Consider the following 27,471-nt stretch of genomic DNA (forward strand, 5'->3'; position numbering starts at 1 on the left):
TAAGGAACAGAAGAGATTGACTTTAGAATTATTCCTTTTATACTGACAAATTTCCTGAGGATTTGTGTTCCCTAAATGAACCAGCTGCAAGTCAGTTTGACTTTAGATGGTTGTCCTCAGTAAAAACCATTAAGCTAACAATAAACTCAAAGTCATTTTGAAATACTTCCTAAACTGGACAGAAATCCAGCCCCACAATGTAGTCCTTAAAACACATTTGATATTCTTGGGTTTTAAGACAATAATGAAAATTTACTTTAATCATTTTTTTAGTTTTATTTTTTAAAGATGCTTAAACATATGTTTATTTCAGCAACTTTCCATGGGTCCTTGGAAGTGATTTACTACACAATTACCATGGGTTCCCACACTGCTTCTGAATTCTGGTTTTTCATACATGGAGTCAGTATCTTAAAATTCTTATTTAATATTGAATTTCTAAGTAATGCACATTTTTGGTAATAACTTATGAAATTTTTCTTCCTGTGGTTCTCAGGGATTTCAATGTCACAGCACACTGAAGCCAGTTTATCTTCTCATCTATGGCGGCGGTTCTCCCCAGGAGCAATGGGGTGGTTCCTAGTGCAATTGTTGTTTAGTCACTCCGTCATGTCTGACTCTCTGCAACCTTGTGAACTGCAGCACTCCAGGCTTCCCTGTCCTTCACCATCTACCCAAGGTTGCTCAAACTCATGTCCATTGAGTTGGTGATGCCATCCAGCCATCCCATCCTCTGTTGTCCCCTTCTCCTCCTGCCCTCAATCTTTCCTAGTATTAGGGTCTTGCCTAATGAGTCGGCTCATCACATCAGGTGGCCAAAGTATTGGAGGCCTAAAGGAATGGTGGCATAGAGGAATCAGCCAGTCAATAGTGCTTTAAATTAAGAGGTAAGAGGAAAAATGTATGGGATAGCAGAGAGCTAGCAATGGTGGGATCTGGAGGTATTAACTAAGCTACCACTGCTGCTGCTGCTGCTAAGTCACTTCAGTCGTGTCTGACTCTGTGTGACCCCATAGACGGCAGCCCACCAGGCTCCTCTGTCCATGGGATTCTCCAGGCAAGAATACTGGAGTAGGTTGCCATTTCCTTCTCCAGTGCATGCATGCATGCTAAATTGCTTGAGTTGTGTCTGACTCTGTGCAACCCCATGGACAGCAGCCCATCAGGCCCCTCTGTCCACGGGATTCTCCAGGCAAGAATACTGGAGTGGGTTGCCATTTCCTTCTCCAACTAAGCCACTGAGACATTCAAAGTGGAACTATCAACTAGAAATGGGTTATATGACAAAGAGCAGAAAGAGGCAAAGGCAAATTTAGAAAGTGTATCAGGTAATATGGTTTTGGCTGCATGTAACAGACACAAGACACATTCCAGAGCAAGTGGTAACATTCTATTATTCTATTAGATGATTCCAGAGTTGATAGATGCAGTGATCTGATGACATCAAGTCACTTTTATGAGCTTCTATCTACTTTCCCCTCATGGTTGCAAGATGACTGCCACAACTCCAGGCATCACATTCTCGCACATCAATGTTCAAAGACAGGAAGAAAGTGAGGGGGGTGGGCTCTATTCCTGCTTGTCTCTCTCTTATTAAAGAAAAAAATAAAATATTTCCTAGATACTCAACACATTTCCTTTTATATCTCATATATCCAGATTCTCATTGCAAGGGAAGCTGATATTAAAATTCAGCAGTTAGTCCCTTTGGTGGCAAAAAGGCTCTGTCAACAAGGAGAAGACCAGCTAAACAAAAACGGGGATCAGGTGAGAAGTTGCTGAGAGCGGGTAGCAGGCCTCCATCTGACAGGATGTGCGGCTACTCATACTTGCTCTTCACTTCCGAGTCTTCTGTGGTCCTCATACTCTGGATTGTTCAAGAGAGCAACAAATTGTATTACTCTAAATTATCATGTAATTGCTTTGAAATGATATTTACAATCTCACAAACTCTAAAGTACCTAGAAGTAGGACTATTTTTATGAGAGATTTGCATGGTATGTATAATTTTTTTAAATGCAAATCCAAGTTGAAGAGATACAGAGATTTGCATATATGCAGAAACATATTATGTTTTTAGATTTTAAGATGAATATTGAAAGGACATCAGTTTATCACAAATACATGTATAGGCTTAAAATACTTCCATTTTTTAAATCTCAGAGGATTTTTTAAGGAATGGTGACATAATTCAAAAATTGGTCTGGAAAAATGATTGAAAATATCAAATGTTAGGTAATTTTTTAAACACTTTTAAATCTTAGAGTGATGCTACCAGAAACCATTACCTTTTGGGATGATGAACCTTTTCTACAGTTCAGAAATTCCTTGTTTTACTAAAGCTTTTCCTTCTCATAAAGTAAAATTAAACTCAATATTGTTTTTGTTTAATGGAAAAAATATAGTATCGTCCCATTTTTAGAAAATTATTTGAGTAGTCAATTATACTGCAGTAAAACTTTTTTTAAAAAATAAACTGCTTGATCTGTCCATTCATTGAACGAGCATGTCAGTACCCACTATATGCCAGACACTGTTCTAATGTGAGCTTAAGAAGTGGACAGAACACACAGAAATCCCTGCCCCATGTCTCCACCCAGCCAGCCGCCCAGCGGTTCTACGTCTACTTATGTGCACCAGTGGATGTGTTGCAACAGGAGGACTTACTTTGATTTGTTCTTTTCTCTGTTGTATTTCTCTGAATCACTTCATTTTTTAAATAATAACTGTCATTTATGTTCTCTAGGAAGCACATGTCATAACAAAGATAAAGATGCCAAAGATTTGTTGCAGGTAATACTTGTGAAAAGTATTACTTGTTGCAGGTAATACTTGTGAGAAGGGCAAAAAGAGCAGGAATAGGCAGGGGGAACCTTCAGACCGCAGTGTTGGTCTGGCACCCGTGAAAGAAGAGCGGCGGGAGGAAGGGAGATTGGGAGAAAGAGCTTCAGGTTGCAGTGCAGCTCTGAGAAGTTTCACATCATCTGACAATGCAGTCCAGCACACAGATGGCTCATAGAGCAATCGACCAGCAAAGGCCAGGTCAAGTCCCTCTGCTGTGATCAGTCATTGGCTGGGAGCTGCCTGGGAAGAGGGTGGTTTCAAACATTGTAGCAGATCCTCTGGTGTTGCAACTAGAGAGGGTCAGCTCACTGCACTCCTCACAGATGAAAGGTGATCTCCTTCTTCAAGTGAGCTCCAAGCAGAGCCTCCATGGCTGCCACATTCTTCACTGTTACTCTATTTTAAAAAGTCATTTCTTTAAAAAAATTTTTTTCTGTAGCCACCACATAAAGACTAAAGAACAGAAAATAGGTCTCCTTTATTTTCTGCTAAATCAAAGAGCTGTAAAAGAAAATGCCAACTTGACTACGTAACATCTTATAATTTCTGTAACTCCAAAAGAATAATGAACAGAATTCAAAGCAAGCAACCAAGCTAGGAAAAATATTTGAGATAAATATGACAGGCAAATTAATAGGCTTTACCTGGAGACAATGAATAAAAATTGATTTTTACAAAAGCAAAGACATTTGAACCCCAATAAAGACAACAGGTTAAAGATATAATTAGACGATTTGCCAAAAAAAGGTATAAAACAGATAGAATTGGAATATTTTCAACTAACATTTAAAAACAAGTAACTTTAAACAATATTTTTTTAACCTAAGAAATTAACAAAGGCTTAAAAATTATATTACTCAATACTTAAAAGAGTATAGTGAAATAAGGTATACTTTTCTAGATATGGTATAACTTGGTGATTATTTTGAACCTTTTACTTTCCCTTCAAAGAATATATGCTGAGGAAATAATTTGAAATAGAAAAAAAGTTTTAGACACAAAAATGTATTCCAGTCAGGATTCTTAATTATGAGAAACTCAACTCAAGCAGCTTAAGCCAAAAAGAGGAAATTACATGTTCATATAAACAAACCATCAAACCATGAAAAGTAGAGTTTAGAGCAGGCCTGGGGGTAGACTTGATGCAGGAACTCCACAGCAACTCATGCACGGGCTCTCTTTCTCTCTCTCTTTCACACACACACACATACACACACACGCCCCATACCCCCCAGCATCTGATATGTGTTGGCCTCATTCTCGCAGCCCTAGGAGAAAAACAAAACAAACACAATGGTATGTTCATTATTAGGTATTGAAAGATTGTTTTTCTCAACAGTAATCAGAGTGTTTAAAAGGAGTTCAGGTACAGTATGATGGAGAACAACACAGCCCTAGATTTGGGGTCACCTCCTTACAGCTTGTGATTCAAAGGGAGTGAGACTCTGCTCTACTCAGCACAGGTCACAAGTCTATCACTGAGTCAGTTCCTGGCCAGCCTTTCCCTGTTGGAGCTCTCTCAGGAACCCCCTCCGGCCGGCCTGATTTCAGATCCTTACTGTCTCTCACCTGGACTGTATGTTTGCTCCAACCGCTCTCATACTTTCCATAACAACCCCTACCACACCCCCACATACCACATCCACCCCAATTAATCCACCCTGCACACTGTGACCAGGGTTAGCTTCTTTTCTTAAAACACAAATCTGGCTGGGTCATTCTTTTGCATCAGCTTTTCACTGTTTCCCACTGCTCTTGGGACGAAGTCTGTATTCTTTGCTCAGCCTAGTAAGTCTACAGAGTTTCATTCAATAATCTTCCCTCTCACTGCTCTCCTTGACATACACAGTCCAGGACTACACTCTGCCCTGTCCCCAGAGGAGTCTCTGTTCTTGTACATACTGTTTCACACACCACTGCTTACAACCAGTTCTAGACTGTGACCAGCCCTGAGCAAGTCCAGCCAAGGCTGCCTTGTCTCTGTTCCACACCAGGGGGCCTTGGCTTTAGGCCTTGGGCCTTCTCTAACCTCATGAAGTAGGACATCCATGAGAACCTACTATTAACTTAATTGAACAAGGAGGCCACTAAGATGGCATTAATGCCAAGATGGCCTACTAAGCAAACCAAAATCTAAGCTTGTAAAAGCCCAAGGTCACAAAATCCAAAGCCAATCACGAGCAGCCAACCAAGCTTTAAGCTATAGCCAATTAAGTAATTTCCTTTTTTTTCTTCATCTCCTCTGTAAAGCATCTCTCTACAGTTCCAGCTCCAGCTCCACTCCCAGCAGAGTGCTCCTAACTACCTCTGGTTTGGTACTGCCAGATTCTAATCAATTCTTCCACAGATAAACTCCTAAAACGTTTTAAATGCCTCAGTTTATCTTTTAATACTGCTCAGTCCTCAGGCAGGCAGCAGCCAAAGGCCCAGAACAATTGAATCCTATGAGGCCATACTTAACCAGGAGAAATTAGAGCCAGTAATACATGCTTTCCCTGTTCATTTCCCCAGAGGACAATTTTAAGACATCTTTAAAGCTCCCCAGAAGGCCACACAGGATGGAGCACAGTCATCCGCACCAGTGCCAGAGTCAGTGGCCACAGACCTGTGGTGGCTGCTGCTTCCCTGTTTCCCTTCCCCTGGGATCACATACCTAAATAATCTACCTGAATTCAAACCTTTTCTTCAGGATCTGGTTTGGGAGAACTCAGGCTAGGACACTAAGCTATATCCAAGCCAACAACTTTCTGAAAAGTCATAATCTGACCAAATCAGGAGAAAAGATCCAAAGCCTGAGAAAAGAAGAAAGACAATTAAATGAGGAAACAACTTTCTTCTTCCAATATCTAATTCTAACTCAAATAGAACTGTGCTGTGTGTGCTTAGTCACTCAGTCATGTCCAACTCTGCAACCCCACGGACTGCAGCCCACCAGGCTATTCTGTCCATAGGGATTCTCCAGGCAAGAATACTGGAGTGGGATGCCATGCCCTCCTCCAGGGGATCTTCCCAACCCAAGGATCGAACTGGGAACCAAATAAGCCCAACCTCAGAGCAGTTTGGCATTCAGTGCAACAGTCCAGCAACCAAACTAATGTAAATATTAATAAAATCATCAATATCATCCCTCTCAGAAAGCATCAAGTATAGGGAGGTGTATTTTTAATACATGTATTTTTAAAAAATGTCTTCTCTCTCACTTCCACCACTTTCAGTGTCCTCTACATGGGAAAGAACTGCCCATCAAGTCCATATTCTCTCTTCTTGCCTTCAACCATCAATTACAAAACTCCTTATAGAAAGTCAAGGTCCTCGTAGTTTTAGATTTTCTTCTCTTTTCTTTCTACCCTTTTCTCTAATTTTTTCTCTTGTGAGTAATTTTGGCCTTTTCTATGAAAATACCCCAACCCATCTCTTCTATGTTCTGTTTTCTACTATTGTCCCCATTCTACATCACAGAGCCCAGAAACCAGCCTAGCAAAAATAGAATCCTCCTCAACTCTCAGAGAAAGGGAGAGGTGGGAGTTGCTAGACTCAGAATTCTTTTTAGTGGGTAAAAAAGGCTGTGAACACTCCACTTAAAGACATTTATTCCTAGTCACACAATACTTATCTAAACACAAAGGCAAATGATCTCAAGGTTTCTCATTCATCTATAAGGAAAAGAAGAAAAGATGTGAACAACATTTAAAGACTGACATTAACCCAGGAATTTTCATAGTACATGTGCTATCTACCTCTACTTTTGAAGTATGTATTATACAATATTTTTTATATTTGTTTAATCCTTAACAAATCCTGTGACTGAGAAATTGTCCGGTGGTTTAGATATTCCCAGAATTTCTGGATGTAGTGACTATCTTCTGCAGCAATATTCTAAGTGTATTCAGTGGGAGTGAGGGGAAATTATAGAGGATGACCTGGATCACAGTGCTATGAACACTGGAAATCAGATTAAATCACATGTTGTTTGGTGATCCTGGACTCAGGGTCATGAAGCTCATAGCATCAAGGAGATATGATTGTTGAACACTTTCAACTCATCTGCAGAGCTTAACCTGCCATGCAGAGGAACTGGGTGTGTTCCCAGATTAGGGTGTAAAACCATGCAGGTGAGAAATTGCCAGAGTCTGTATCCATATCTCTGCCTTTCCCAAGGTTCTTTCTTTGGATAGGTTAATATCCTTGTGTGGGGTAGGGGTGGTCAGGCTTGGGCATCATTTCCACAAAGTGCCTCAAGTAAAGGAGGTATCTTGTTGAACCAAAAGATACAGTAATGGGGTTGAAGAAAGACAGCATCATTTGCCTTTATGCTTGAACCCCAATCCAGTCCACACTGCATGAGTACAATGAAAGGATAATTTAATAAACCCTATAATTATTTAGGGCAGCATAATTATATTGTATTATGCATTGTATGTGTTAAAGTAATTGTCTCAATGTAAACATTCAAAATAGCACAGTTTTTCTAAGTCATTTTGCATTTCTTCATTTATTTTAATAAGTGGGAATAACATAGGCCTCATAGGCCTCTGAAATTCTGAGCAATCCTGGGTCAAGCAGCTCTTGTCTGAACATTATGCCTCTGGAGATAGACTTTGCAGCTCTCTACACCATTAACTTGGAGAAGGCAATGGCAAGCCACTCCAGTACTCTTGCCTAGCAAATCCCATGGATGGAGGAGCCTGGTAGGCTGCAGTCCATGGGGTCGCTAAGAGTCGGATACGACTGAGCGACTTCACTTTCACTTTTCACTTTCACACAATGGAGAAGGAAACGGCAACCCACTCCAGTGTTCTTGCCTGGAGAATCCCAGGGATGGGGGAGCCTGATGGGCTGCTGTCTATGGGGTCGCACAGAGTCAGACACGACTGAAGCAACTTAGCAGCAGCAGCAGCACGCAATTAACTAGTTAACAAGTTGTTAACTATGTTAACAACTAAGTCATGTTAACTATTTAACAAATGAGAGAAAATCAAACAACTGCTGCCTGACTGTTTACTGTTTGTAAGGCACTGGACACAAGTGAAAAAATAGGACGTAGTTCTTAACCTCAAGTTTATATGCCAGAGAGGCAGAAGGACACCAATCATGGAATCACGTCATTAACCTAAAATTATACTCCTGTGGGAGTTCTCTGGTGGCATAGTGGTTAGGATTGCAGACTCTCATTGTCATGGCCTGGGTTCAATCCTTGGTGGGGGAACTGAGATCCCACAAGCCATATAGCACAGCCAAAAAAAATTACACTTATGATAAGTTGCAGTAGGGGAATTTGACCTTCTTTGTGGGAATCAGAAAAGTATTTGTGAGGAAAGGACAGAGGTTACACAGATTTCTGAGAAGGAACAGAAATAAAGTGGGGGGAAAGTGGCAGGGGCAGGGAAGAGAGTCCCAAGCAGGGGGAAGAGGGTGTTCAAAGGACATGTGGTGAGAGGGAACAGCACAGATTTGAGGCTTTGAAAGATGGCCTGAGCCTCCAAGACACAGAGAGCCAGAGATAATGGGGCCCAGATGAGGCTAGTTGAAGGAGATCACTTTGAATCTCCAGGCTTTTTTTTTTTTTTTTCTTTTCAGGGAAATCATCTCACTGCTACTCACACACGCCACATTCATGTACCCACCCCACTGCATATCCAAACTCCAGTCATCTTCAGAGCTCAACTTGAGCCTGAGCTCTCTAGAATAAACCACACCAATCTGCCACACTGACTGCCCTTAAAGCATAGCTTTCTTATTGTGCTTCAGATTTGAACCCCACTCCAGTACTCTTGTCTGGAAAATCCCATGGGCGGAGGAGCCTGGTGGGCTGCAGTCCATGGGGTCGCTAAGAGTTGGACACGACTGAGCGACTTCACTTTCACTTTTCACTTTCATGCATTGGAGAAGGAAATGGCAACCCACTCCAGTACTCTTGTCTGGAGAATCCCAGGGATGGGGGAGCCTGGTGGGCCGCCATCTATGGGGTCGCACAGAGTCAGATACGACTGAAGTGACTTAGCAGCAGCAGCAGCAGCAAAACTGAGAGGGAGCAAACCCATAACTACGTAAAGCGTTGTCCAAAGAAATAGCATTCAAGCAATAATATTAAAACGAGTTTAGAGAAGTAGACAAAAAGAGGGAAACATGCCCACCCAGAAATTTTTTAAAATTTTCCCAGATTGGGGGAATTTTCACTTATTCAGAGCAAAAGCTTTGAGTTATTAGGGGACTTTTCACATATAAATATTGCAGTGCATGCCAGGGGATGTGGTGTAAAGATGAATTATGAAGAAGCTAAAGTAGAGCGAATCCACAGAGCCAAAATTTGGCTCTTTTAGAAGACTTTTTTTAAAAATCGACAAAACTCTGGAAGCTGGTAAAGAAATCAAATGAGAAAGCATAAATAGACAATATCAGGAGTAACAAGGGAACACTATTATAAATACGAAGATTTTTAAAAATAAGAGACTATTGAGAACACCTTGTTGGCAATAAACTGAAAACAGATTAGGGGAACAACTGACTAGAAAAATGTATCTCATCAAAATTAATTCAATAAGAAAATAAGTAAATTAGGGAATATATAACTGGAATTAGGCAGAGATGGGAGACTTAATCTCAAATAATTCAGGGCCGTGTATGTGTGCTAAGTCACTTTAGTCGTGTCTGGCTCTCTGTGACCCCGAAGACGTAGCCTGCCTGGCTCCTCTGTCCATGGGATTATCCAGGCAAGAATACTGGAGTGGGTTGCCATGCCCTCCTCCAGGGGATCTTCCCTACCCGATGATCAAACCCGCACCTTCTGCATCCCCTGCATGGCAGGCAGATTCTTTACCGCTAAGCCACCAGGAAAGCCCCAATTCAGTGCCAGTTGATAGCAAATGACAGAAAAGGCATTCAGGAATACCCCTAGCAGCAAGGTCTTCCCTGGTGGCCCAGCTGGTAAAGAATCTGCAATGTGGGAGACCTAGGTTCGATCCCTGGGTTGGGAAGATCCCCTGGAGAAGGGGAAAGCTACCCACTCCAGTATTCTGGTCTGGAGAATTCCATGGACTGTATAGTCCTTAGGGTTGCAAACAGTTGGACATGACCGAGCGACTTTCACTTTTGTTTCCTAACAGCAAAATGGGTCTTTCCCCCTCTGATTCTACCAATTGCTCATCTGTAATATATAAACAGAATGTTTAATAACTGAGATTATCAGACTGAGGGAGAATTTCTTCTTACGCTAATATCTTGGCTTGCAAGTTTTCCTGAAATTGCCACCAGTAACACTACCATTAAGGGCCGCTATTTTAAGCAGGTGTATGCATTGTAACCACCTAAAGTATTATGCCGTCAGTTCTGAGCCTTTTTAATCTGAGGACATGTTTGAATACCATTGGCACACTCGAAAGGCCTTCAGACGATACTAAACTCTAGTTAGCAGGAATTACAGTTTACTTGTACCGCAGTGGAACAGTGTCACTGTGACTGTCAAAGCGGCAATTCTGTTGGTCACCTTCAGCACTCCGCTACTATTTGAGAAGACCGTTTTACTACCTGACCAGGCTCTATTGCGCATTGTTAAGGCAATGACTTTATATCTCACATCCAAGCAAATTCTCTGCCATTGTACATCGTGTCACACAGCCCCCTCAGCCTATTCCAGCTGACAGACCTCATATAACAAACTACATATCTACTGAATCCCAGGAAGAATTAACTAGTATGTGTTCATCAAAATTTAACAACACTCCCCACCCTCTTGTGACAGGTTCACCGTACACCTTGTACACTAGCTGAGAACTTCCAAGAGCTAATAGCAATCCAACATACACAGGTGATTCATTTTCCAAAGTGCAGAATATCATTTTTTTTTTAGAGTAAGGGCTTTATGGAAATTTCTCCCAGCAACTTTGCAGAGAGGTCCCTCTACACCATCTCCCTCTGTAGAGCCCGGAGCCATGGGGAGACAAAACAAAGGTCCAGCCAACACAACCTTTACTGGGGTTAAATAGATGATTGTAGACAGAATTTTTTTCATTTTAATACATATTAGGAATAAATGTAAATACCAACTCAAACCTGGGTTTTCACAGATATTATTGTTTCAAATAATTTGAGTTGCCTAGCAAATTATATATTTAATAATATATTTACATTTACCTAGTCAGTTTATTTAAATATGAATGTTAAATTGATGATAGTATGTATAATGTGAGGATATGGTAAAAATCATGAAGGTGGCATATGAGTGATTGAAGTTTAGGAAAATGCTTTATCTAATTCACTCATTAAGGCCCAATATCACACAGCAGAAAGTGAGGACCAAAGAGAAGGTAATGTATTTTAAGTACATGCTGTCATTTCCATTGACAGATGAATGGGTAAAGAAGATGTGGCATATGTGTGTGTGTGTGTGTGTGTGTATACAATGGAATACTACTCAGCCATAAAGAGAATGAAATAATGCCATTTGAAGCAACATGGATAGATCTAGAAATTATCATACTAAGTGAAGTAAGTCAAACAGAGAAAGAGAAATAATGTATGATACCACTTATATGTGGAATCTAAAAAAAAAATTATACAAATATAACTTATTTGCAAAACAGAAATAGACTCACTGACAAAGAAAACAAACTTATGGTTACCAAAAGGGAAAGGGATAAATTAGGAATTTGGGATTAAAAGAGGCATATTACTATATATAAAATAGGTAAAAATAAGAACCTACTGTATAGCACAAGGAACTATATTCATTATCTTATAATAACCTATATGGAAAAGAATATATATATATAGATATATAACTGAATTACTTTGCTGTACACTTGAAACATTATAAATCAACTACACTTCAATTTTTTAAAAAATGCTTTCTCATAATGATCTCAGGTGATTCCCCCCTATACTGTAAGCTAAGAGAGAAAAGTATTGTTATAACCATTGTAAAAGTAGAGTAAGTGAGACTCAGAGAGGATAAACAACATATGTGATGTCATCAGACAGCTGCACGGATCTCCCACTTCTCAGAAGACATTGTTAAAGACAAAAAGCACAGCTTTTCTCAGTGTAGGATTATCACGTGTAAATGACATCCAAAATCAGTTATCTCTTAAATTCCTAGCCCTAAGCAAATTAGCCTCTATTTTCCCAGAAAAGATTTGAAATGGGGCGCTACCACAGCACCAACCTGGAGTGTCATTTTTTTTCAGTCAATGTTCTTTCTGGGCTTTCCTTTTGTTCCTCCTAGTGGTACAAGCAAGTAGGGATCAAATTCTGAGATGATAGAATTCTGAGGCAGCCTTTCCACAGAGCAGGCACGAGTAAGAGAAGCATATTATCTGGGCCCCAACAAGTAAACTGGAGCTTCCAGGGCATCCCAGATAAAAAGTGAAGAGATTAGGTTTCTTCCTTGAAAGATAAATGTGGACTTGGAGAACTGTAAGGGAGAATAATTCAGGTATTCTTAAATGTAAGTGGGATTTGAATTTCTCACACAAAATGAAGAAAATAGTCCTCCCTGAAATCAGATCTGTTCTGTGTCTTACTCAGAAATACATTAACTCTAGAGCCAGGGGCATGGCAGTAGAAGAAACAGAACTGTGGTTTCTAGACATAGTTTTCCAGCTCTTTTTTTGACCTTGAGCTTGTTACTTCCTCTCTGTGGTTGGACAAATGTACTTTCAGAATTTTTGCAGTTCCAGCACTGTGTGATTCTAAACATACTGTTTACAAGAAGAAAAGGAAAGGAAAATTCAGACTTTACTGATGTCAAAAGTGGAGCACAGGGACTCAGCCTCTAGAATAATCTCAATTCGGGCCTGAATAGTGACAAGAATGAAAATGGGCAACGGCACCCCACTCCAGTACTCTTGCCTGGAAAATCCCATGAACAGAGGAGCCTGGTAGGCTGCAGTCCATGGGGTCGCTAAGAGTCGGATACGACTGAGCAACTTCACTTTCACTTTTCACTTTCATGCATTGGAGAAAGAAATGGCAACCCACTCCAGTGTTCTTGCCTGGAGAATCCCAGGGACAGAGGAGCCTAGTGGGCTGCCATTATGGGGTCGCACAGAGTCGGACACGACTGAAGTGACTTAGCAGCAGCAGCAGCAACAGCAGCAGGGGCAGTTTCAGAGAGGGTCCACCCCAGTGACTGATGCTGAATGTAGCAAAGATCATCATTAGGACCAGGAGTCCAAAAGGACCCAGAGGGCTTCCCAGGTGGTGCAGTTGGTAAAGAATCTCCCTGCCAAAGCAGGATATGCAAGAGATGCAGGTTCAATCCCTGTGTCAGGAACATCCCCTGAAGTAGTGAATGGCAATCCACTCCAGTATTCTTGCCTGGAAAATTCCGTGGACAGAGGAGCCTGGCAGGCTACAGTCCATGGGATCACAAAGAGTCAGACACAACTGAGCACGAATAAGAATAAGGAGGTCCAGGAGTCCAAAAGGACCCAGAGTAGGCAGGTCTCCATTAGAACTAAAGCTCCAAGAACTTGAAGATGGAAGTTGAGTTACTCCATCAGAACTGTAACTGTGAAATTCAGGAAACATAGGACTTACCCCAGGACTGGAAGAGCGATGAAGGCAGGCTCAATTAGCACATTCCATTGACATTATGTAGGGCTTCCCTGATAGCTCAGTTGGTAAAGAATCTGCCTGCAACGCGGGAGACCTGGGTTCAATCCCTGGATTGAGAAGATCCCCTGGAGAAGGGAAAGGCTACCCACTTCAGTATTCTGGCCTGGAGAATTCCATGGACTCTATAGTCCAACATATGATGTTGCCTTATTCACTTATTTCTGCATCATCTTGGGTCATGTTTTCCAGAAGCTGACCCTGAGATGAGGATGTGTGTGCAAGTGACTTATTAAGGTAAGGCTCCAAGAAAGTACAAGAGTGGAGATGCCGGTTAGGGAAGAGGAAAAAGCCAGGCCACGCTGATGAAGTCCTGGCCTCAGCCTGGTCGTGAAACTCTGATCATCACAGAATCTGTCCTGCCTCAAGGCAAAGGAGCTGAGCTTTCTACTCCTGCATTAGTTAGTCATTGACTTTTGGCTGCCCTGAAGGCATGAAAACTCCCATTACATTTCAACTATGAGAAGCATCAAGCTGCTTGCATAGCCCTGTGGTAGCTCTCTAAAGGAGTCTGCAGGTGCAAGCTATTAAGAGCGAAGCACCCCCCAAGGCTGTAGATGGGACATTCTACTAGTAAATGTTTCTGGGGGCACCAATTATGTCCTCAGTATTCATAGAGGGCTGACTTTTCTCCCCATTTGGATAATAAATTTATATGAAAAGAAGCATAGGTTTTGGAGACCTGGATTTTAATTCTGCTGCTTCTGCTGCTGCTGCTGCTAAGTCGCTTCAGTCGTGTCCGACTCTGTGCGACCCCATAGACGGCAGCCCACCAGGCTCCCCCATCCCTGGGATTCTCCAGGCAAGAATACTGGAGTGGGTTGCCATTTCCTTCTCCAATGCATGAAAGTGAAAAGTGAAAGTGAAGTCGCTCAGTCGTGTCCGACTCTTAGCGACCCCATGAACTGCAGCCTACCAGGCTCCTCCATCCATGGGATTTTCCAGGCAAGAGTACTGGAGTGGGGTGCCAGTGCCTTCTCTGGGATTTTAATTCTAGGCTCTGTCAATTATGAAGTTTGTGACCTTAGAGTATTTAACTGCTCTGAGTCTCAGTCTTTGCACCTGCAAAGTTTAATTGACTGATATCAAATAAACATGGCAAAGTTTAATCAGATGAATATATTTTCAAGTGTAAAATCTTTGAAATAAGAATATGTCTTATAATCACTGCTGGTCAGATAGTAATCACAACAGAGTTGTCCCTGCCTGTGTCTGGTCTTGGCTGTTCACATCATTGTCACCTTAATTGAGTCATATGCACTGTCGATAGTTCATAAGTTTCATCACCATTTAAGATATCTGCAATATGATTACATTACAATTCAACTTTAATATGAAAAGTTTCTTTAGAAACACACAGAAAATAGAAACAATAGTAGAATGCAAATTTGGTATTAAAGATACAAATATTCCTCTTAGGAGTAATGACCACATTTACCTATTTTCAGCAAAGCAATAAACCAGCCATGGTCTTTACAGAACCTAAGAAAGGAAGACACCCACAGGTAGATGAATCTATATTATGTTCTATTACAGAGACATGTACAGAAGGATTGCCTATTGTGACAGAAACATTGCCCAATCCTTCCGAATAGCTGAAAGAAATTTCAAAACAAGAGGTGAGTGTGACTGACTCATAATGGTACAGCACTTCATGTGTCACATTTTAGTTAACAGGTTTTTTCTTTCTTCCTGATACTTTATGTATATATTATATATACACAATGGTGAACAGGCATCTAACGATGCCTTAGATTTGATGAAATTCCCCCAAATTCCACAATCACGTTTGGCTGTTCTCTGGAGCTGACAGTGCAGAATGTGAAAAAATAATGCTACCAGGAAAGAAGAGGCTGTATGGAAACATCAAACCTCATGCCTGGGTCCTGGGTGGCAGCAAAAAGTGAACATGGGACTGACTCATAACTGATGGGAAGGAAACCTTTAAAGTGTAAGAGACAGTAGCTAGAGATGACACATGGCAAACAAAGCTGTAACTTCCAGAGATGCTCCCTCTGCCCTATCCTCACTAGGATTTCCTTTCCTCCCAGGTGATGTGCAGAGACTTAATAGTCCCCAAGCTGCCCAAACAGAAGACTCCCTGAAGCCCCTTGCTGGGCCAGGTGTAGCCCCTCTAGTTGCTGCATGGGGTGAGGCTGGGAGCGGTGGGGGGTCCAGGGGGGCAGGGGGAGGGTTCTCATAGGAAGAAAGTGGAAGAGCACTCGGGGGCAGAGAGAGGCTAAGGATAGAAAGCAGTTTTCAATTAGTACAGAAATAACACTTAGAAAGTCATTTTGGCCATGTTGGTGTTTGCCAGTTGAATATCAGTCTTGTTATGACCCTTTCTTCTTATATCTCTTCTTCTCTATAAAATGCGGAGAGGCTGTACAACATGGAAGGCATGAGCCAGGCTATAGTTTGCCATGGGCTTGAATCCCTGCTGGATGACCTTAAGCAAGCCATTAACTTCTCATACTCTCTACTTTTTTCATTTATATAATACAGAAAACACTTGATCCTATACGTTTGGATAGATGCTTACACATAGGGCCCAGCACATAGCAAGTTCTTCATAGAGAGAAACTGCTAGAATAGTATCTGTTTCTTTTGCACACACACCCACATACACACAAAACACCAGTACAATCATCCCTTGGTATCTGTAGGGAATTGCTTCCAGAACCCTCACAGATAGTCAAATCCTACAATGCTCAAGTATCTTATAAAAATGGCATAGTATTTGCATATAACCTATCCACACCTCCTTTATACTTTAAATTAGATGACTTATATTAACAATATCTACATTATATATGTCTGGTTTTAGAAAAGGCAGAGGAACCAGAGATCAAATTGCCAACATCCGCTGGATCATCGAAAAAGCAAGAGAGTTCCAGAAAAACATCTATTTATGCTTTATTGACTATGCCAAAGCCTTTGACTGTGTGGATCACAATAAACTGTGGAAAATTCTGAAAGAGATGGAAGTACCAGACCACCTGACCTGCCTCTTGAGAAACCTGTATGCAGGTCAGGGGGCAACAGTTAGAACTGGACATGGAATAACAGACTGGTTCCAAATAGGAAAAGGAGTACGTCAAGGCTGTATATTGTCACCCTGCTTATTTAACTTCTATGCAGAGTACATCATGAGAAACGCTGGGCTGGAAGAAACACAAGCTGGAATCAAGATTGCCAGAGAAATATCAATAACCTCAGATATGCAGATGACACCACCCTTATGGCAGAAAGTGAAGAGGAACTAAAGAGCCTCTTGATGAAAGTGAAAGAGGAGAGTGAAAAAGTTGGCTTAAAGCTCAACATTCAGAAAACAAAGATCATGGCATCCGGTCCCATCACTTCATGGGAAATAGATGGGGAAACAGTGGAAACAGTGTCAGACTTTATTTTTTTGGGCTCCAAGATCACTGCAGATGATGACTGCAGCCATGAAATTAAAAGACACTTACTCCTTAGAAGGAAAGTTATGACCAACCTAGATAGCATATTCAAAAGCAGAGACATTACTTTGCCAACAAAGACCTGTCTAGTCAAGGCTATGGTTTTTCCAGTGGTCATGTATGGATGTGAGAGTTGGACTGTGAAGAAAGCTGAGCACAGAAGAATTGATGCTCTTGAACTGTGGTGTTGGAGAAGACTCTTGAGAGTACCTTGGACTGCAAGGAGATCCGACCAGTCCATTCTAAAGGAGATCAGCCCTGGGTGTTCTTCGGAAGGAATGATGCTAAAGCTGAAACTCCAGTACTTTGGCCACCTCATGCAAAGAGTTGACTCACTGGAAAAGACTCTGATGCTGGGAGGGATTGGGGGCAGGAGGAGAAGGGGACAACAGAGGATGAGATGACTGGATGGCATCACCGACTTGATGGACGTGAGTTTGAGTGAACTCTGGGAGTTGGTGATGGACAGGGAGGCCTGGCGTGCTGGGATTCATGGGGTCACAAAGAGTCGGACACGACTGAGCAACTGAACTAACTAATAATATCTATATTAGATATTATTAATATAATATAGTCCAATTCCCTACAGATACCAAGGGATGGTTGTACCTTTAAACACTACATAAATAGTTGTTATATCATATTGTTTAAGGAATATGACAAGAAAAAAGTCTGTACCTGTTCGATACAGAAAATCATAGTAGGCCTAACCTCATAGAATAAGCCAGCAACAATGTAACATAGTCTATCCCCAATTGACTGAATCCATGGATGGCAGGTCCTGGATTTACAGGGCAATTGTAACTTGTCCAGTCATTAGTGGATGACTCACATTAGCTAGGCCATGTTGAAGATGTGGACTTTAGGCTTTGACTGCTGATAACCATTGAAATACAACCACAATGAGAACATCTGGTTTCAATAGAAATTCTAGTCCCTTTGTTTCTTTGAACCAGTTTAGAGTTTCTTTTTTTGCCCTCCAAAACAATTGAAAGCTTTGTACTAAAGTTACCATTTCTGAGTAGATTGAAAACGTTCTTTATTGAAAAAACAAGTAGACTCTAGGAAAGTATGGGAGAGAGTTTTGGCAAGTTGCAGTTCCATTAAGGGCATATTACATAATCAACTCACCATGGTAAAGCAATTGAGACATTTCTCACTGACCTTTCTGGCCCCAGTTATCTTATGCTCAGCAAAGCTTTCACGGAAAATATCATCACAACTTGTAGCTAATGAATTAGCTGAACACTGTGTCTTTAAAATATACCTCCTCATGCTATATTAATGCTCATTTAGTACTATTTTCACCATTATTTATATATTACAGTGAACATGCTCGCAGTTATGGCTTGGTGCCTTTGTCTAATTATTTCCTTAGGCCTTCTTAGAAATAGGAAACATGTTACGTAGGTTTTTTTAACCGAACATGTATTGCCCCCCTAGAAAGTTTTTACTAATTTATAATTTAAGCAATAGTGTATGAAAGTATCTTTCCTCATATCCTCAATAACATTTAAATCTTGAGAATTCCCTGGCAGTCCTGTGGTTAGGACTCAGTGCATTCACTGCCAGGGGCCCAGGTTTGATCCCTGATTGGGGAACTAAGGTCTTATAAGCCACGTGGCATAGAAAAAAATTTTAATCTTTACCAGCCTAGAAGATGAAAATGTCATTTTACTGTTTTATTTTGCAATTCTTCATTAGTTAAACATGTTTATGTTTGTTTATTAACCACATGGATTTCTCACTCTGAGTCCTTTACTCATTTTTCTACAGACTTCTGGCATTTATTGTTATAAAGTTTAATTATATATAATAAATATGAATACATGTCATTTTATGAATATAAATGCAAATGAACAACTCATAATTTTATTGAGTGAGTATTTTAAGATTTAAGGTAGTATAATCTGGGCTGATAAAAAGAAATTACAAGTCATTCTTATGTTTTAGTTTCAAATATATTATTTGGAATAAATTTGAGATAATTTTGCACTGGTCAATAAGACTTAGCCACAATATTTTGATTACTACTTTGGGAATCAAAATAAACCAATGAGCTATTATTAATTAATCTTGGCTCCTCTGAGCAGGCCTAAGAGTAAATAAATAGCCCATGCCCTTGTGGTAACAATCTTGGGGAAGGGAAAAAGGAAATTACCTGTGAAGGGGAGACTTCGCTGATATTTCTCTGCTCTTGGTTGATGGCGCCATGAAATCAGTGACCATAATTCCCTGGCATGAGGTCCTTCAGCACTTGGTAGTAGAAGGCCCAGCAGCACAGCAGCCCTGCTCCACATTTGGATTTGTTCTGAGAGAGGATGAATGGGTCAGGCTGGGAAGACAGATACAGCAGACAGGATCCTCTTCAGGGAGACAGGAGGACTAAAGAGGAGCACCCTACTACAGGCCAGGCCAGCTCCCTCCAGCTGTGTGGTGGGGGGCAGTAGGCCTATGGGATGACCATCCCCACCAGAACCTGAAAGCTCTGGGAGGGCTGGTGGGGCCTCAGTGGTACTGGTGGGGCCTCTGTTGACTAAGGTGCCTCAGGAGTAGATCTGTGTATATGCTGAGCTCATGGATCCTTCTCTGGTTTCTATGCAGTGATGAAATGTATAATGTTGCTATTGTTTTTTATCACTTAGCATTTTTATTCATGCTTGTATACATGAATCTCTATTATTTTCCAACTGGGTTATAAATTCCTTGAAGGTAGAATTTCTTTATAAAATTCTTAATTTTATCAAAGTTTTAAGTACACAATAAATACTCAAATATCTATTTCTATGTAGTAGCACACAACCTACTAATAGATAACAGAATTTTACAGGTTAAATAATGGTATATAAATACTTTATTATTGAACTATTGTTTGTTTTCCAGATCTGTAAAATGGGAAGGAAGAAGAGAATATACATAGGAAGGCAAATGGAAAAGAAGATATTCTTTCTAGGTCACAAAATTTTATAATTAGAGAGGGTCATTGATATCATTAATCTAATACATTTATTTTACAGAAGAGGAAAATGAGACTCAGAAATAAGGAATGAGTAATCTTTTTGTTTTTTCTTTTAAAATAAAATAAAATCATAGATAGCAGCTTTTTCTTCTAATAAAACATGAACGACTCCCCACATCTTTAAAGATTGTCCTATGGCATCATTTTTAATAACAAATATTTTCGTGTAAGACTATGCCACATTTATTAACCAATCCTGGGAAGGCATTTTAACCTAAATAGAAATCTTACCAATTCTTGTAGTAAAAACAAAAAGAAGAAAATGAATATTTTGTTACCTTGGTATGAAGATTTAAAGTTTAAAGTTGCTCAGTCATGTCCGACTCTTTGCAACCCCGTGGACTGTAGCCTACCAGCCTCCTCCATCCACGGGATTTTCCAGGCAAGGATACTGGAGTGGGTTGCCATTTCCTTTTCCAGGGGATGTTCCCGACCCAGGGACTGAACCCAGGTCTCCCACATTACAGGCAGATGCTTTACCGTCTGAGCCAGCAAGGAAGCATTTAAAGTTTGGTCTACTGGAATTTTGCTTTGACAGCAGATGGTCAATATGCAGGAGATGATTATCTGTGTATAAGAGGAAACCAGGGGGCTCCTCAGGCTTCCTTCTTTTGCTTTCTAACTTCTCAGTCATTTCACAGTTTCATTCACTCCTGCAGCTTGCTTCACCCTAAAAACAAACAGACATGACTCACATGGTTGTAAGGCAGAAATCAATACAACGTTGTGAAGCAATCATTCTCCAGTTAAAATTAAATTAAAAAAACTAAAAAAACAAACAAACAAAAGAATACTAATTCACTGTTATTGGTATTATGTAAGTCCCTTCTTCCCCTGGCCAGGCCCGCCTCTCACCCTCACCTATCACCTCACATGTCCCACCATGTCCTGCACTATAGCCCTTGCCCACTTACTCTCCAGCTCAGTTTGCATGTGTTGCTCACTTTGCTAACAAGCCTGTCCTATGCAGCTCAGATACTATTTCACCTGAAGGCCTTCCATGGCATTACGGCTGCTGCCACTGGAGTGGGACTAATCCCACCCAACACTCTCCCTGCTGTCTCTCCAGGACTATGGCATGGAATTACAACACTGTTTCCTTGTCCTTCTCATTCATTTAATTATAAATCCTTAAGCTTATGGGGATCTTCAGCATCTTGAACGTGCCTGGTGTGCTGTAAAGTGCTCAGTGAACACCCAGAGAATGAACTAGGAACCGGTCTTTTAAATTTCTCACATCATTTCATTCTTTGGCTCCCTACTGAGTACAAACCTCTCTGCCTGTTTTCAATGTCACAGGGAGTCCATCCAATAATCCTATCCCCCTCCACTCCTGGCATGCACCTCCCTCAAGAGGACAACCTACATGATATCCTGATCCCCACTCTCCACATTCCCACCTCTAAACGGCTCTCCAGCCTGCTCTGTTCTCACAGCCAACAGTAAAGGACGAATTTGAGACCGTCCTCCTACTTAAAGTTGTCCATGATGACTCTCTTCAATGTGTTTGTTTAGTTATTATAGACTTTCTTTTTCTAACAGGCTGGTTTCAAATACTTAGTAATCTTTTATTTGTGTTTTGATACTTAGTTGTAAACCATGCTCATTATAGTCACCTGACCAACCTCTTAACAGCTTATCCTGACAATTAGCATGCACAGGCATGATCTAATTTCACATAAAGCATATAAAATATAAACAAACATAATTTCTGATTCTCTTATTGCATCCTGGATTTATCTCATCTTGCCATATAATCGTGTCTTTCCCAGAGGAATGTATGTTCCTTCTATATTTCTGTTATTATTACTCCATAAAACTCCTAGAATAGTGTCATATACATAATCAACAATAAACTATTACTTTATTAGTTGACTTTACATAATTAAAAAATCTTTCTAAATGTTTCAGAAAACATTTATTACAATATTGGAAAATAATTAAAATATTATAGAGGAAAAAGTCATCCTATTCCACTAACAGTATTTAAAGTAATTCTAAATCAATTAAGGCCAAAATAATGGAGTTTTACTGTATTTCACAGAATCAGAGTCTTACAGTAGGAAAGAAACTTCAAAACTGCTTATTCCAACACATCCATCCAATCGTCAGATGCCCTCCGGCAGCTCCACAGTCAGCTTTGTGGCAAAGCATACAGTGACGGGGAGAGCCCACGATCTGAAGGCAGCTCAGTTAGAAAGTGCTTCCCTATGCATGTGTGCACACTAAGTCTCTTCAGGCATGTCCAACTCTGTGTGACCCTATGGACTGTAGCCCTCCAGGCTCCTCTGTCCATGGGGATTCTCCAGGCAAGAACACTGGAGTGGGTTGCCGTGCCTTCCCAGCCCTGGAATGGAACCCATGTCTCTTTTGTCTCCTGCATTGGCAGGCAGGTTTTTTACCACTAGCGCCACCTGGGAAGCCCCTCTTCCTTATGCTGACACATAAGTAGATTTCCTTGCAACTTCCTCCCACTTGTCTTACTACTACCCTTTTGGTACCAAACAGAGCAAACCTAATTCTTCCATACGGCAACTTTTCTAATATTTGGAGATAATTGTAATGGCCTCTCTCATCCTTCCCCTGCCCCCTCCTCTCTAGACTAAAGCTCCAAATTCTTCAATTAGTGGCCATTGTTCCTATTCCCTGGCCATCAGTGTGTATGTGTATCTGCATGTGTGTTTCCTAACTATGATCCAGTTTGTCCACATTCCTCAAAGAGTGAGCCCATGATTCTCTTGATTAGAGTTGCAAATTTAGATACTCCCAGGGCCCAGACTCCATCAAAGGTAAATGTGTGGCTATAGCCCATTGTAAAAACATAAAGCTTGATAGGATCTGGACTTAACCACTGACTTAAGGCTTTCGTGTTTTAACTTTAAACCCATGTGTTGATGAAATAATTATTGGTGCATGTGAGCCATGGTTGCCCTTCTGAGCCACCAGTTATCTGACTAAAGTAAAGTTGACTGTCACCTCTCTGATACAAAACAGGCAACTGACATTATGCTAACTATTATATGTATTTGTGTATGTATACCCATATCAGTATATATATTACATATGTTATATACATTATGTATTTTTTATTTGTTGTTTTTATAGTTTGCAATATTTTTATGTAATAGCGATATACTATAATTTGTATATTATATGTAGCTGAAAATGAAAGTCTCTCAGTCATGTCCAATTCTTTGCAACCCCATGGACTATAGCCCTCCAGGGTCCTTTGTCCATGGCATTCTCCAGGCAAGAATACTGGAGTGGGCAGCCATTCCTTTCTCCAGGGGATCTTCCCCACCCAGGGACTGAACCCAGATCTCCTGCATTGCTGGCAGATTCTTTAACATCTGAGATAAATGTTTAATTTTAGCCTAAGCCCTGTAACCATGGAAACCAACAAAGGTTAAGAAACCTTCCGTCTAACGGGAGGGACAAGATAGGGTTATGGGATTAAGAGATACAAACTGCTATATATAAAATAGATAAGAAATAAAAACATGTTGTACAGCACAGGGTGCTATAGCCATTATTTTGTAATAACTTTAAATGGAATATAGTCTTTAAAAATACTTAATCATTTCATTATATGTATAGCGAAACTAATATAATATTGTAACTCAACTATACGCCAATAAAAATGTAAATATATATTTTTAATGAAAAAGAAAGAAATATCTCCTCTTTGTGTTCTGAAGAACATTTTACTGCAAAGAATTACCACACCTTTCCCCATATGACTTCAATAAAACTCACGTATGCCCTCCCTTAAAACTCAACATTCAAAAAACTAAGATCGTGGCACCTGGTCCCATCTCTTCATGGCAAACAGATGGGGAAAAATGGAAAAAGTGACAGACTTTATTTTCTTGGGCTCCAAAATCACTACAGATGGTGACTGCAGCCATGAAATTAAAAGATGCTTGCTCCTTGGAAGAAAAGCTATAACAAACCTAGACAGTGTATTCAAAAGAAGAGGTCACTTTGCCAATAAAGGTCCATATAGTCAAACCTATGGTTTTCCAGTAATCTTGTACAGATGTGAGAGTTGGACCATAAGAAGGCTGAGCCTGAAAGAATCGATGCTTTTGAACTGTGGTGTTGGAGAAGACTCTTGAGAATCCTCTGCACTGCAAGGAGATCAAACCAGTCAATCTAAAGGAGATCAACCCTGAATATTTACTGGAAGGACTGATGCTGAAGCCGAAGCTCCAATATTTTGGCCACCTGATTCAAAGAGCCAACTCATTAGAAAAGACCCTGATGCTGGGAAAGATTGAAGGCAGGAGGAGAAGGGGATGACAAAGGATGAGATGGTTGGATGGTATCATCGATTCAATGGACATGAGTTTGAGCAAACTCCGGGAGATAATGAAGGACATGATAGCCTGGCGTGCTGCAGGCCATGGAGTCACAAAGAGTCAGACATGACTTAGCGACACGCCCTCCCTTATTTACAAGACCAAACATAGACCCCCTCCAAATTTCCTTTCTTTTCCTCATAAATGATTAGCTGAACTGCTCTTTCCAAATAAATTGTGGTTAAGCTTTTCTCTTTCCTCCAGGCCCCCAAACTTTAGCCCATTTCAGTCTGAGCCAGTTTACAGTATTCAGTACTCAGTATTCCTGAGAAGAAACTGGCTTCAGAACAACCTCTGAACTGCTGTCTGATCGTGCCACCCTCCCTTCTCACTTTCCCACACCTGATTCTTTGCTTAGTTTTCTCTAAAAAGAAAAATCTTTTTCCTTGATTTTTGAGAAGCTTGAGTATCTCATGCTTAAAGCATTCTCCCTGTTGCAATACAGTAATCTCTTTCCCCTCCTGGCCAAAATCCTTTTCAAATAAGTGTCTCCTTCCTAAATCTGGATTTGTTTTTTCATTTGACAATGTACATTATAATATGTTAGACAGAAATAATACAGTAATATTACTATATTTGATCATCTAAGTTTGCATTCATTTCAGTGATAACCTTAGCACACTGTTGAATCACAGTGATTATAATTCTGAATCTTTTCCCAATATATTGCTGATAAATCTCAGTTTCCCTCTTTGAACAAGTCCTCATATCAGTTAATTTTTTTCTTCAACAGGATATATCATTACTTCTGGCTGGTCAAGATATTTTAGGATCTTAATTCTATAACATCACTGAGGTAAATAATTTTCTAACATTTACCAAATTCACCAAAGAACTTTCAATAGCTTCATTTATGTTATCAATAAAACATGTTCATGATACAGAGCCAAAAACTGAATCCTCAAGAACATTTAGAAAAATTTTCCTAGTCTCTTTTGTTAATAGTTAATGTAAAGTTAATATTCCCTGGAGGAGGAAATGGCAACCCACTCCAGCACTCTTGCCTGGAGAATCCAATGGACAGAGAAAGTTGGAGGACTACAGTCCATAGGTTGGCAAAGAGTCAGAGACAACTGAGTGACTCTGCATTCGCGCACGCGCACACGCGCGCGCACACACACACACACACACACACACAGAGTTAACTCTATAGGGAAATAAAGAGGTAACATGTTAAATACGAAAAATCATTGGTACTTCCTTAAGGCAGAGGCACAAGGTTAATATCTATGGAATGAATGGTTCAAGAAAGAACCACATTTCAATGTAACATCCTTTGATTTAACTGAGCATTTTTATTGTTTTATATTTACAAATTAAATATCAGTATAGTCATGGTGAAAAAAAAAATTGCCCAACTAGCTCCGACCCATTCATTAATCTTTTGAACACATGATAGTAGAACCAGGTTTTAAAAATTTTTATTCATTCATCCAACAAATACTTATTAATATTTATTGCATGCCTTCTGGTACCAGATACCATTTTAGGCACAAAGGATAAATAAGTAAGCCAAACCAAGATCATACCCTTGTTGAGCTCACATTCTAGCAGGGAACACATAATAAATGTCAGTCAGCTATATAATTTAATAGCTTATAATAAGGGCCGAATAGAAAAGTAAAGCAGGTTGCAGACAGAGAATAAGGGGAGGAGGTGATATTTAAGACAGAGTGATCGGGAGAAGAAAGCTCTCTGAGGTGACATGTGAGCAGAGACCTGAACGGAGCAAGCCACACACATACCTGAGAAGAGAGAATCCCAGGCCAAAAGAAGTGCAAGGGCAGAGGCCTGAGTTGGAAATGGGGGGTGGGAGGGCGGTGGTAGGGGGTGGGGGGTGGTGGTGTATGGGGCAGGGTGGTGGTGACAAGAAAGAAGGCCACTTCGGCCACACAGAGTGAAAAGGAGAAGAAAATAGGACAGTCAGGCAGGGCCCAGGTTACACGGAACCCAAAAAGACATTCTAAGAACTTTGGATTTCATCAGAGATTACTGGAAGCCCCTGAAGAACTGAGGCCAGAAGCATGACACGGCCTCCTTTTCCTTTTGCAGGATCACTCTGGCTGCTGTGCAGAGAATAGACTGGATGTACTGTGAGGCACCAGAGAAGACATGATTTTTTTTTCCCTTTGTGCCTTTCTTGTATCTCTTTTACAACTTGTGTAAGGACTCTTTTAGAGTTTTTAAATATTTTAGCACCAAAGAAATGGATGGAATTAGCCAAGCCTCCAATCAAAGTTGCATGAGCTTTAGAATAGTTGCTTCAGAAGTTATTGTAAAGTTCACCCATCCATGAAATGTGAAATGCTTAGGTTGAAAATTACTTCCAGCTGTTCATGAAGATGTATGTAATACCAGGAAACTAATGTAGGTTTTGCCCCTGTTAGAACCCTGGAGGCAAACAGCTGGGGTTTGGTTTAACAATGCTTCTCTTAAGAAAGTAGATGCCAGTGGCCATTTCAAAGAAAATTACGTGGAAGCTGTAAGTCTATCAAGACTGAAGTAAAGCAATTATCCTTCAATTAAAAATAAATTTAAAATAAAAAAAAGACTGAAGTAAAGAAGCAAGAGGAAAGGTAGTAAAACTCTCTGCATTTTAAATATGTTTTGTTTGCTATTAACAGTGAAAATTACACTTATAAATATATTAAAATAGAACTCCAGCTTATGATACTCACTGCTAGTGATTATTCAAACACCACCACCGTTCTCCACCTTCTACCTTGCTGACTGAACCCTGATTTGGTTTAGAGAAACAATGTACTCGGTAGTCTCAGATGGATCAAAAATGGCCTAAAAATAATCATTATCATCTTTTCTTCCTCTTCCACCTTCCTATGCAGGTAGAGGGGCTTTATGACTCACTTCTGGCCAATGAGGCATAAGCAGAAATCAACCTGAGAGTATGGTCAGAGAAAGCTTTAGCTTTCCAGATAAAAAAGGCTAGATATAGCTGGCCTCCCCTTTCCCTTCTTTCTGCCTTGTATTTTGGGCATGTTGGCTACTATTTGATGTCCTCCAACTATGACAGAAGGCCAAGAAGTTTATCAAGACATTGGCCTCTATCTTTAGCCACCAAAACAACACCATCAGATGCCTACTTCCAGACTTCTCATTGAGTAAGAAATTGAAATTCAGAGTTCCCTGGTAGCCTAGTGGTTAGGATTATGGCTTT

The 27,471-nt window shown here is 40.4% G+C and overlaps 1 long non-coding RNA gene across 1 annotated transcript; it reads right to left on the reverse strand.

The window, feature by feature from the left end:
- Window positions 1-1,128: 1,128 nt before the first annotated feature.
- LOC112582910 lies at window positions 1,129-21,401 on the reverse strand. The gene is made up of 4 exons (XR_003107215.2): window positions 20,214-21,401; window positions 19,078-19,227; window positions 2,668-4,112; window positions 1,129-1,867 (listed from the first exon to the last, which is right to left on the reverse strand). It is a non-coding gene; the product is annotated as an uncharacterized LOC112582910 (long non-coding RNA).
- Window positions 21,402-27,471: the final 6,070 nt, after the last annotated feature.

Source organism: Bubalus bubalis, chromosome 2 (genome assembly GCF_019923935.1).
Source record: "Bubalus bubalis isolate 160015118507 breed Murrah chromosome 2, NDDB_SH_1, whole genome shotgun sequence".
Taxonomy (NCBI): Eukaryota; Metazoa; Chordata; class Mammalia; order Artiodactyla; family Bovidae; genus Bubalus; species Bubalus bubalis.